The sequence below is a fragment of the Meleagris gallopavo genome, chromosome 14, assembly GCF_905368555.1.
Source record: "Meleagris gallopavo chromosome 14, MGAL_WU_HG_1.1, whole genome shotgun sequence".
Taxonomy (NCBI): Eukaryota; Metazoa; Chordata; class Aves; order Galliformes; family Phasianidae; genus Meleagris; species Meleagris gallopavo.
The window spans coordinates 17,856,447-17,868,779 of record NC_139417.1 but is presented as its reverse complement, the minus strand read 5'-3'; the positions used below and the strand labels follow the sequence as shown (position 1 = coordinate 17,868,779).

At 41.7% G+C, this 12,333-nt stretch overlaps 1 protein-coding gene across 3 annotated transcripts in view; it reads right to left on the bottom strand.

The window, feature by feature from the left end:
• The window catches only part of LOC100541983 (contactin-4), a 249,894-nt gene that overhangs the window by 86,002 nt on the left and 151,559 nt on the right, over positions 1 to 12,333 (bottom strand). The window lies entirely within an intron of this gene.

The window sequence follows — 12,333 nt, the reverse complement described above, 5'->3', positions numbered from 1 at the left end:
TAAAGACATTATTAATAAGAAGTTTCATTTAAACACCATCTTGCTACACAACCTTTCCTGAGAATTTAGGAGCTGCTTCCATATTGCTGAACGGCTGCAAAGCGTACAAATTAGTGATGAGCTGATTCGAGAGGTTCTTCTGCTCTCCCATGCTGTGCCAAATGGGCAAAAATATTTTTTTACAAGCTTCTGCTCAAATGGGTGCAAAATATTACAGTGAAATTTGGCACAGCTGAATTCCCTGTGCAGTGAGGTCGAACTGCTTGGTTGACAAAAGTGAAACTCGCTTGCTGGGTACCACCCCATGGGAAGCTTTCAGGCTGGAGTAGCACTCTAACATTTATTTTCCTGTTTCTGTTGTTTTCCCGAGAAAACAGAGTTATCCAGTGCTCTGACTGGAGGGGAATGAGAAATTACCATCTGTACTTGTAACATTAAAAAATCAAAGGGATAAGAAAGCAGGAAAAAGAATAACTCTTGCAGCTGAAGGAGGACACTGAATTCACAGTGTGAACACTTCGGTTCTGTGTGTGACCCCAAGAAGCTTTATTCACTGCTACATTCCGCCCTGCCTTGCCTTGCCCCCAAAACCCAAGGAGCCTGACTAGGATTTTTGTTCTTATATATTATTAAAAATAAAACAAACCCCTAAACCAACCACACAAACACACCACAAAAGCCCAGAAGACTTACTGGGACAGCAAGCTCTCGGCACATTTTGGAGGACTATGACACTTCCACACTTCTCTCAACACCAGATCTTTCCATTGGAAAGTGCAGGTGAGCAGATGCCACCAACACACCTGGGCAGCCCACAGGTTTGCTCCTGGGAATTGGCAACACAGTGTGTAAGGACTCGGAAAATTTTAAGTATTTCGAGGTCCCCAGAGGGTGTTACAAACTCCGTATCAGAAATAAGAAACATGGTCACTGTAAAACAGTATGCTTGAATGCTAGATACAATGCACTGAGCATTAGTAAACAGAAGGGAGACGACGTGATGAAGCAAAACAATGCCTGGAAAAGATAAGTTGATTAAATTCTAGCACGCAGGCATCTCTGTAACTTAATTAAAATTTTTAGGGTGGGAATTGCTTCAATTACAATGATCTATCACAGCCTAGATCAAGAAAGAAAGGAGTCTTAATTTCAATAAAAAATATTTACACATGAAAACAAGCAAAACATGACCAGAATTGAGCGCTGCTAATATGGGTAGAAACTACTTCTGGTCAGAGCCAGGATCCCTGCGTGTGCTTGGGTGAAAATCTGGTCATTCCACAACTCAGATGCTCACGGCACGAGGCAGCATATGACCACAAGAAACAGTCCTTCTGTTTGCATGATCGATGCGTATCAGACGTGGGCAGGATGTAAACCTACCCTAAGTGATCAATACAGCATGCAAACTCAGTACGTTTTTTCATTTAGTGAACTGCTTGGTGAGCCTTGGAATCAAAGTTTGTTCTTCTGAGAGAAAGTCTGTTCTATGAGAGCCGTGAGGTGCTGGAACAGCTGCCCAGAGAGGCTGTGGATGCCCCGACCATCCCTGGAGGTGTTCGAGGCCAGGTTGGATGGGGCCCTGGGCAGCCTGGGCTGGTATTAAATGTGGAGGTTGGTGGCCCTGCCTGTGACAGGGCTTGGAGATTCATGATTCTTGAGGTCCTTCCAACCCAGGCCATTCTTTGATTCTATGATTCCATTAAAGAAGGTTTTCAGAAGGTACATCAAAGCCCCAGCACGTCAGCAGGACCAGATTAGCTCACTGCTCTGCAGGTTCATGGACTATGACTAGCAGGGAGAAGACCTGTGGTTTTAGTATTTACAAACAATCTCATTTATATCTCCACTGATTGTTCTATTTTTAAGCTATCTACCCAAGCAGAGTATTTAGAGCATTTGTACTCCAGGCCCATTTCACTCCCATTCTTGACTACAATGTGGAAATAATTCAGCTGCTGAACTCAGCACGCCCTGGGAACAAGAGTGAAACAATGAGGCTTCCCTTAGGAGGCTGTGAGTCTCAGGTCATTGGTGATCTGACAGAGAGATCCCTATTTTTTCTGAAAGCTAAGCTCTGTTTAGCCTTTCTTTGTTAGCCAGAGGAGTGTTTCCATGGTTTTTCCTTCTTCGGCTATTTATTTATTTATTTAATGTGTGGCATAACATTATTAGGATCCAAAATGCTTTCGTAATTATGCCAGCCTCAAAATTAAAGAGAGACCTCTCTCTGCAAGAGGGCTATTTTAAAACGACCATAGGAAAACAAAAAATATTATGGAAAACTACATGAATAGTAAATGATTCAAATTGATTGTGACAGGTGTCTGCATGTCTTTTAGAAAGCCAATTTATGTGACTGTATCCTGTAGAAAGAAGCACTGCTGTACATCTCTTTGAATGGCATACTGTCAAAAACTCATACACCATTAGTGAACCCTTTGTCATTACATTTAAGATTTTTTCCTAATGATTAGAAAAACACTGTCAATGCTGTTTTTATCTATTACTCTTATTCTGGCTGAACTGGGATGAAAACTATTTCTGCTTTAAGTATTCTAGCCAAAACACACATATAACAATCACTTCTTTATACATCACTGAATTTTAATTTCCAAAAGAAAGAGTGACTAATATTCAGGCTTAGAGGAAAAAAAATTGTCTTTCTGATGCTATATTTTACTTAAAGTCTATCTCTAGAGATTTCTGTGAAGTAAATTTGATAACATATCAGTGATATTGCTGTAGTGAGTTGATGCTAATAGCAAGCACTTACCAAAACATAATACCTCTATCTCTATGCCTATCTATATCTTCTAATGTATTATTATTTCTGTACAGTGAGTTATTCAACCTTAACAGAGGATGTATAAGATTGATAGAAAAACAAAGGATTGTAGCACAGGATCCCAAACAAGATGATTGCAAAGGTTTTGATAGAAAAGACACAGGATGAAAACAGAGTTCTTGAAGCTATCAATACAAACCCATAGTCTAGTCTCCAATAAAGGAAAGCTTTGGGACTGAGAAAAAAAGTGGGTTTGTGTATAACAAAAGAACAAGAACCTAACCAACATAAAACTTGTGTATTAAACCTTTAATAACAGAGAAAGGAACCAACGAAGCGAGAGCAAGCAATTCAGTAGTATTGGCTAGATTGTGTTAATGATTTCCCACACGAATCGGATGGGGGCTGGTGTTTGGTATTCCACACTTGGGTCTTGGCTATCATTTGTAGACAAGAAACTTACGTGGATCAAAAAGAATGTGATAAGTTAACAACAGACACACCAGAAAACTGAAATAAATTTGTTCACTGTCAGTTTGGGGCCCTTCTTAGCAGACAAAACTCCACCCTTCTTATTCACATTAAATGGACTCCACAGAACCATGCACTGAGCTCCCCAACAATAGAAAGGATGGAAAATAGTGCAGTGATGCAGGTGAGGTGTAGTTACCTCTTCATCTACGTGAAACAAACACAAAACCCACTTATGTACACACATATACAGCCAAGACACTGGAAGTCAATTCTCAAGCATGACTTAAAAAGGTTTACGAAGCATAATGCAGTTTTCCTTCTCAGATCCCTTATATAATTCTAAGATGATTTCAGCAACCTAAAATTTAGAGTGATGTTTAAGGTCATATTCGCTCCTTGAATCAAAGTCAATGGGATTTTTTTTGATTAAAGGCCACATGGTGTGATGTCAAGGGGATTCAGAACAGGCTGCCAAAGACATCTTTGTTTAACGAAACAGCAACCAGAGGAATTAGCCAGATCTTCCTTGTTCCTACTGAATAAAGAACTTTCTACAGAGAGATAAGCTCGTACGTCCTCTTCCAAAGTGTTTTCACTAAATCTGAGTACCACCAATACGCACAGAGCACAGTTTGATATCCTGCGTAATATACACAACCAGATGGAAAAGAAGTCGTTTGCATCACTGTCCACGGAATAACATCACTTCAGTAGATGCAGACTATAAACTATGCTAATTTAGCCCATAATACAGTCTTGAAGATGGGATTCTAGTGCATCTCAATCAATTACAGATTTTAGAGGACATTGGTTTGAAGAAATCACAGCCTGTCTATAAGAAGGCAGGCTGAAAGCACTTTAACTGATGACTAGCACCCACAAAAGCATTAAAGCTTTTTGCTCTCGAAACACTTGACAAGATTTGCCTCTAGATATTTATGGCTCTAATATCTCTAAACACTGTCTCTATAAAACCTGTGCCTGACTTTTTAAAAGCAGGGTTTTATGTCACCCCTTTCAGAAACACACAAAGATTAAGTTCCTCTGCCCATGTCCTTGTCGTTGTGTCAAGACTACACAGCCGGCTCCGTGGTTCAAAATAAAAACCCCTTTGATACAGAGCTTAATAGAATTTTAGTTTAAGAGCTGGTGTTCAAATGAATAATTTTAGAGACACTGATTTGAGAAAAGGTTTACAAGTCTGAGGATGAAAGCTTTCTAATCTGACCTTTAGAACAGAAATTTCACTGGGATTTCTACTTCACTAGAAAAAAGTTTTAGATGTAAACATCTTACCATTCTCCCAGTCTGCCTCCCCTCTGGAAAGCAGCTTAGGTTGGGCTTTATGACTGCAGGCAACAAACAAGATCCTGCCTGAGCATCCTTACCAAACAGCCTGATCCAGTTCCAAGATTTCCATAATGGAAACGATCCTTTTCACGAGATGAAAAGCTCTCAGATAAACCTTTGCTGCTGTAGGGACACCTGCAGCTGGAGGAGCCTCATGGTGGGGTTTGCTCTGAATTCAACTCATTGATGAGATGTACACCCGGAGGACAGGCAAGATGAACCCAAACCTTGTGTCCACTGGGGAAGCATGCTGCCTCCTGTAAGGGAACAGCTCTGCCAACGGCCACGCTGGTGTTACAGGAGGGAAAAGCTGGTGTGTCTGGTTGTGCACACTCAGCCTCTTCGATGGCTCCTCAGGACCGTGCACTAGCACTGCACAGGGACAGCCTCCCATACGCTCTGAAACCACATTGCTGAGCCTCATTTAAGAACACAGACCAGCCCCACTGAAGTCAAACATCTGCTTAAGTCTGCAGAAGACAAGTAAAACAACAGGAGCCAGCAAGAAAAACAGAAGGACATGTGAGCAGCTCTTGTGTTCCTCCCAAGCCCCCCCACTCTGCCTGTCACTCACATCTCTGACCTATGCATATCATCTCTGACTTTGACATCTCTATCTGGATTCTCATATTGAGATGATGTTTAAATCTTGCCAAGCCTTCCTGCCCCCCATCCATCACACACACACTGATTTGTCTATCTGCATGGCTACAATTCCTCCTCAGGCCTTTCCCTTGCATCTCCAAGACTGTGAGAGCTTTTCCTGCAGCGTTACAAACGCCGCTGGCCAAAACACAGCTGCAAAAGCCCTGGATCCTGCACTGTGCTGGGCTCCCTCCTCCCTCATGACATGTGAGCTGCTCAGCTCCTCAGGGCACACTGCTGGCCCACTGCTGTGCTCTGATTCCATCCCCTCCTCAAATAGGCACCAATGCCTTGCACCATCCCATCCGCCACTCATCCCACTTGGGAACAGAGGCTCTTATAAATATCTGCAAGGTGTCAACTGTTCTCTGCCCAAATCAAATTACTCTTCTTTATGATGTTGCCAAAAAAAAAAAAAAAAAAAAGTTCTCCTTGACTTTGCACTGCTTTTAATAAAACCTCCCCGTTTACTGTCTTCCTACAGGAAACACTTCAAACATTCATTTTGAAGGAAACCTTTTGCTTGATTCAAAACGCTGAGGACTTCAAAAATTGTATTTTATTACTTTAATCTTGAAAACCTGGGCAGACATTTCCCCTAGGGGTGACTTGAACAGAATGAGTTTACTCCCAGATTTTTGGATTTTTTTTTTCCTGCTTTCAGCAAAAATGGTGCATTATTCACACACAGTCTTCCAGCACAGACGACTGTGCAGCAGCCACACAGCAGGACTTCCACCTGCAGCAGGAGGTGCTACAAAGCCCTCTTGCAGTTGGTAACTGAGCACTAATGCAGCAGACACCCCGGGTGTTCCCCACTGGCACACACTGTATGGTGGTGCCTCCTTTGTGCAGCTGGATGAAAGCTAATACAGAACCCCGAATAATCCAAAACAATATGCCTCAAGCTCGCTGAGCTTGAAGTTTCTCTTTTCTTGACACAAATGAGAAACACCCACTGAGATCCTGGTCCTAAAGGTTACCCAGTTGCTCAGCTTGCCTCTGAAAAGGTCCTACATTGTACTAGAGAGTGCTACTCAGATCAGAAATGCTCCTTAATTTCCTTTAAGTTCATCTCCCTCTTCGCATGAATTATGAGATGGTGGTCACGTTTGCAGCAGACAAGGAAACTAACAAGATGCAATTTTTGACAAACATATCTAAAGCTCCACCGTCCTTCACATGCCAACACTGACTCCCTACCTTTGCTCTGCACGTGGAAAGCAGGGAAGAAAGAACAACAAAACAACAAGAAAGCAGACAGTAGAATAAATCTGTTCTATGTTGGCTTTGTATCCCACCAGCAGCAAGGGGCTTTCTTGAAAAGATGGAGTCTGCCTTTGGGTACAGGCTGTGCTTGACCAGGGTCTCCTGGAAATGCTTTATATTGGCATCTGCATTTCCAAGCTATTTCATCTACTGTCAAAACAGTAATTTAAATGTACCATTTAATTTCCTGTGTTATTTATGCATCCTTCTAGTTGCCATCAGAATAAAGAAGTGCATATCAGTGATACGCAGAGGTAAGGCTGCACCCAATGAAGATAGCTGGGCTACAGTGTGAAGTTATGCCAAAATTAAAGTCCAATAACTTTACATCTACATAACTTTACATCTACGTAACTGTTCTATAGCTCGTATTCTTTGATTTAGGAAATAAAAATTCTGAAAACTGTTCTGGAAATACAGTCCCACTCTACAGATTTAACACAATTGCTACACATTAATACTCACAGCTCCCTACTCTCATGGACTATTTGCATTCCCATTTCAGCCTTCCAAGAATGGGCCAGGAGGCTGATAGCATCTACTGGTTCTGCAGTAAACCGAAGGGGCCACCCTGGAGCCACCCTGGTGGTATCACAGGGACCACAAAAGGAACTCAGGAGGAACAGCCTGGGGGATTTGGTAAATAAACGGAGCAGCATCAGATCCTGCACAAAGCCAAGGGGAAAAAATGAAGACTACATCCTCATCTCCCCTCAGGCTTACTGCAGGATCTCTATGCTTTTATTTATGATCCATCAAGCCTATAAAAGCAACGATGGCACTAACTTAAAACGTGAGAAGTCAATGTGACTAGTTAAGCCTAAAGTCAACAGATCTCCAACTGTAGAGATATCTATTGGATTTTACAGTATCAGGATACTCACTCTTTTGTTCAAAAACACAGAAGATGAGAAATCTCTTCTTCCTTCCATTCAGACCCAGTTGGAATTTTTCACGGCACCTTGGCATGACTTAGCAAAGACAATCTCCTCAGAACCAGAAAGAGTTCCCACAACAGAGCTTCCTGCCAGGAAACCTTTCCATCACTAAACCACATCAAACAAAGATCAGCGTGGTCCAGGTCAGCATCCAGTCTGACCAAAAACGACACCTGCATTTGGGCCTTAAATATCCAGCCCTCAGTTATCTGAAAAAAATACATGCTTCGAATATATGACATTATTTATTTTACATGTCAAAGGTCAAATTAATAACCATCGAGAGGAACAGAACACACCTACTGCCTGTGCCTTGCTGCACCACATATTTCCAAAGCAGAGTTGAGCCCACAGCTGTGGCCCACCTGAGACCTAAAGTTCCTGGGACAGCTGTCCCCAATGAACACACTGCCACTGCTTTAAGTAGTCGTGTATTTGCCCTATTTGTAATCCTTGGGTGGAAACACGGCAGAGAGAAATCCTCCATTCTGTGTTAAGGAACCTGTTACAGCAGATGAAAGTAAAGTAGGTTATATAGCTATCCTCTGTTACGTACTCCCTGTTGGTCCTATTCATCAAAAAGAGAATAAACCCAAAAAAGAAAAGCTTACGTGTGGCTTAACCCAGTTTTCTGTCCCACCAGAGACTGTGAGGCAAAGGTGCAGAGGTGATGAGCTGACGGTGGCAGCCATGCTTTGCTCAGCTGAGTTCAGGTTTTAGCACAGGACATAAACATTTGTGCATGGGTAGAAATTCAAATTGATTTGCTTGTTCCTTTGTTAAAGAGCACCCTGTGTCACACCAAGCCCAGCCCTGGGAGCCCCTTGTAGTACCAGTCTCCAACTTTGGATAAGACCTTTGTAAATATAAATAGTACTTTTTCTTGAAAGGATATTGCAGGAGGAAACAAGGACCACTGCATGCAGGAAGAGACGTTCTTGAATCAGATTTGTCCTAAACACTTTCTGATTGTCAAGGTCATTTAAACATTACATCTCCACAAGAAATGGGGTGCTTGCGCCCACGCTCCTGGGAGCTGTGGCATTACAGCTCCACCTGTAAGGGTGCACATAAGATGATGGGGTGGGCTTGAAGGCAGGGCTGCAAACCAGCAGGGCAATGCATGAGCCAGGAGCACATGCTGGCAGCCCAGCTGCAGCCTGACGCTGGAGAAAACACCACCAAGCCCCAACCTCCTCCACTTCCAGGAGCTTTAAAAACACATCATCTTTTCTCAACATCCAGACATTAGTAATGACTGCGGAAATGATTTAATTTGGGTGCCAAATGCCTCGTTCAGCAGAACAGAAGTGCATTAATTCATTGATCAATCACTGCGATTGTTGTCGTGCGTGTTTGTTTAGCCAGGAAAACGCAGATACTCGGGTGCTGTTCTGAAAATGTTTTCCTTATTAATTGTTCTTGAAAGAATTACTTCATTGATCATTTAATCTTCAAAAAGAAAATGAATGCACTTCAGGGCAATAAGAGGGTACAACAGTAAAGAATTTGAGCAGCAATTATAATTTGTTTCTTAGCAACTAATAGCAAAAATTATGGGATTTGCTCGGGTGCAAGATAGAACAGGAATCATTCCAGCAATGGGAATATGGAAAAAAAGTCCTTTTCAGTATAATGCTGGGAGTAATTTTCTTTTTCTACCATCGTAGCAAAATTATTTTGGGACGGCAGGTCAAAGCCCCAAAGTATTCTCATTACAACCACATTATTATTGTATTTTCTGCAACCATTTGCACTGCACAGTGCTGAGTCCTATCTGCTCATTCATGCATAACAATTACTTCCGCAGAAACACTTCAATAAAACAAATCCCTTTAATAAAGTATGGGGAGGAACAGTTTTCAGAAACAATAGTTTGATTCCCTGCAGTTAAGGATACACTGCCAATAAAGAAGAAGAAAGTTCAAGCTTCTATACGTGACTTGAACAATTCAACAGCAAGTGAATAAAGGCCTTGGGCTGCTGCCCCCTCTCAGCACCAGGGGCAACCATCTCATGCCATATATGCAGCGTGAAGACATTTAAAACACCAAATCTTATCAAACACAAGCTTCAGCAAACTGCCTGTCCTGACTGAGCAAAAGAAGACCCTCAGAAAATGCATTTTTAGCCACATTTTCAGCCAGGCTGAGAAGCAGTTCCTGGCTGGGGAGAACAGAGGAAAGCATTTTTGTCATCCCAGAAGTGATGCTCAGGTGCAAGTTTAGTACCTGCATCTACAACTCTTCAGTCTGTGCCCACGAGCAGGTGGAAAACAATGCAAATATTTCTGCTGGTACTCCAAGTTTGACTGCTTGGAATGAAAGTCACTGATAAAGAGCATCTGCTGTTTGTCTGGGGGAACACGGAAACAGGAAAGCACCGCCAGTATAAAGGCAAAGGACTGACAAACTAACCAATAAGATACCATTAACACATCTCTGAGCTGCAGGACGAGCTGCACCACTTCCCAGGCATCACTTCCTATTGACTTCAGTGGTATTTCCACACAAAAAGTACTTACAGCAAATAAAATTGTCGAGCCATTCACCCCCCTCCCCCAAAAACCCCCACACAATTTAATCTATTTCAGCTGTGTTTTTGTGTATCAGTTTGGAAAAGCCATGATTAGGATCCATACTCAGAGCTTAAAGTGTTTTTTATTTTCTGAGTGCCTGCACTGGTATAAGCACAGGCTTTAGTGCATCATTATCCATATTCTGTTACCACTGCAGAGCAGATTCCTCCGTCTCTGAAACTTTCTATTTCACAGACAATCAGCACTGGGGAAGAAAGAATGTAAATGATATATCACAAGGCAAGTACTGGAGGAAAATATTAGCACTTTCATCATAATGAGTCTGGAACCTAAATACTTATTTCAGAGATTACATTGCTGGCCCCCCTGACCCGCACAGGAGGCTGAATGGCTGGATTGCAGCATAATCCTCAGTGAAGATACCTCAGAAGTATGATACAGCCCTCACAGCACGAACAAACGTGTATTAACATGGCCCAGGACTGAAAGTTTAACCCACAAGGGCAAAAATAGCTCAAAATCCCAGACCACGGCCTCAGAAGAACCTGCAGTGATTTTCCTTGGGAACAAAACGGAGATGACACCAAAATCACACAGCACGCAAGTCAGGTAGGAGGGCTGAAATAAAAACACAGAGGGGCAAGCAGCTCTGTTAAGCAGTGCTACTGCATCTGGGTACCCTGTACACCAAGCTTTGCTAATCAACATGCCCAGTTTTATTCCTTCTTAGAGGCAGAGCTTTTGGAATAAGCTCTGTGTATTTCATAATTTGGCTGATTCTGGCTGCAGTCCCTATGATTATACACCTCAAAATGATTTAGTATTTGGGAAAGCGCAGAGCCTAGCCTGATAAGTGCTAATGCTTTTTTTATTTAATCCAAATGTTTCTAATCTGATTACACAGTTTTATTAATCTAAAAGAAAATTTAAGAATCAAATATATATATATATATACTATTCAGGATCCCCATCGTTATTTTAAGAGGAAAAGAACAGCTTTGTTTTTTAATTCAATCTTAATTAAAAATCAGTCAAACCTAACTTGCATTTGGTCAACTTCAGAACTTGAAAGACTGTTGCCAGATGTAACATTCATCAAGAGAGATAAATCAATCAGAACTTAACAAATGCTCCGTATGTGAAGCAAAATAAAATGTTAAAGGTTGATGAATTCTTAATTTTTCAAACAGAATCCTCTGTGTTTGCAAGCTCCTGGTTAATTAGTGTATTTAAATGTGCAAGGAAAGCAATGCACTGCACTGCAATGCCAGCATCAGGCTGCTTTCCCCTGACCCTACAGCCCAGACTTTGAAGTTGCACTGCGTCCACAAAGCTGGAATCCCACACTGGGCTCAGCCTTACAGGATTGCCTTTTTTAGCATCTGACTCCAGCAAAGATGCTGAGCTCTGAATGGTGAAGCTTCAAAAAGATTACCTGAGGGTCAGCAGTGAGCGTGTGGGCTCCAGAGAAGCAGACCAATGCTATATTTATGAAGCTGTCACCCGGCATACTGAATGCTGGAGTTACCGGAGTGGTCCTGAGGATGCAGCTCATTACCCATCCACAGTGAAAATGCAACTTCAGTCACGCACGAACACAAGCAGGTCAAAAGCAATATATATTATAATTGTTATTTATATATTTTTTTTATATACATAATTGTTATTTATATGTAATTGTAATATAACTGATAATATATTGTAAACTATGTGGGGAGACAAAGTGTTTGGCTTCACTCATGGTAATGCTTCTCATTAGAAATTATCTTTTTATATCTGTGTGAACTTGCCATTTATGGGCATCTTTAAACCTGTGCATCTATTCTCTGCCTTTCCCCTTGTGACTAGACGAGAAAACAGACAGCTTGTGGTCACGCACTATCATTTGCCCATTCTTATGGACTCTATTCAGTACTCCAGCAGAGCTTGTCCTAATTTCATATAACGCTGATTCACATTAAGAATGGTCTCTTTTGCTATGCTTAGCTGTAATGCTGCATCTAACCTAAAGTATGACGCAGCCTCTGATTTCCCTTTTACACACACAGGTACAAATATTGCCCATACCTGCAAGAATTTGTACCCAAACACCGAAGCTTAGGTTACAAAGAACATCACAATAAGCCTTGCTGCTTCTAAAGAACAGAATCCTTCAGAACAATTGAAGCATCAGTTCTCCACAGAGTGAAAAATCAATGGTGAGATCCCATTTGCCAGCTACTTCGCCAAGTGGTCTCTTTCTCAAGAAATAAAGGCACTGCATTCTGCATACTACAGCTAAGTAAATATAAAACACGACAACTATTCCTCACTCACATTTACTCTTTAAA